General features: G+C 38.0%; 1 protein-coding gene across 1 annotated transcript in view; it reads left to right on the top strand.

The window, feature by feature from the left end:
• Positions 1-926, top strand: part of LOC106877697 (protocadherin-23) — a 111859-nt gene that overhangs the window by 10554 nt on the left and 100379 nt on the right. The gene's annotated exons all lie outside the window — the stretch shown is intronic.

A 926-nucleotide genomic window follows, 5' to 3' on the forward strand; every position in this document is an offset into this window, starting at 1 on the left:
TGACCGTTGCCAGTACCGCCTGACTGGCCTTGTAGGGTTTTTGAGCGAGATCGTTGCCAGTGCCCCTGGACTGGCTCTTGTGCGGGTGGCACATAAAAGACACCATTTCGAGCGTGGCCGTTTTTGTGCGGGTGACACGTAAAAGCACCCACTACACTCTCTGAGTGGTTGGCGTTAGGAAGGGCATCCAGCTGTAGAAACTCTGCCAAATTAGATTGGAGCCTGGTGTAGCCATCCGGTTGCACCAGTCCTCAGTCAAATCGTCCAACCCATGCTAGCATGGAAAGCGGACGTTAAACGATGATGATGATGATGATGATATATTACATACAAAATTAAGAGGAATGACCACCAAAGTGGACTCCTGTATGCTACAAATAGATGTCAAATCGCCTAACCACAAAAATTTTTTCTCAAGAAAAAAATTTCAGCAAAACGCCAGACTGTAAAAATTAAAAAAAGGATTACCTACGTACCAATGGTTTCACCTGTTAATATTTACACATGTAAATATCTGCAGGATCATCAGTGCAGTCTGTCGGTTACAAAATATAATTTCCAGAACTAGACACATTTTTTTCTTGAGAACATACTGTTCGTGGTTAGGCTATTTCTAGCATATAGGAGTCCACTTTGGTGGTCATTCCTCTTAATTTTGTATGTAATATAATTTTAATCTTTAGATTTTTTAAATATGCTAGGCCACTGGTTTTAATTGATTAATATCAATTTCTACCCTCATTATTAAATTTTTATACACACACACACACACACACACACATATATATATATATACCGGAGGTAGAGTAATATGCTTTATTTTTTTATTTTCTAACAAAACTGTCCAATGAACGGGAACGTGAAACTCAGAGTAACAGTCTTTTGTTATATTTCTGCTGCTTTTAAATAAAGTATATATATATATA

Source organism: Octopus bimaculoides, chromosome 22, assembly GCF_001194135.2.
Source record: "Octopus bimaculoides isolate UCB-OBI-ISO-001 chromosome 22, ASM119413v2, whole genome shotgun sequence".
NCBI lineage: Eukaryota > Metazoa > Mollusca > Cephalopoda > Octopoda > Octopodidae > Octopus > Octopus bimaculoides.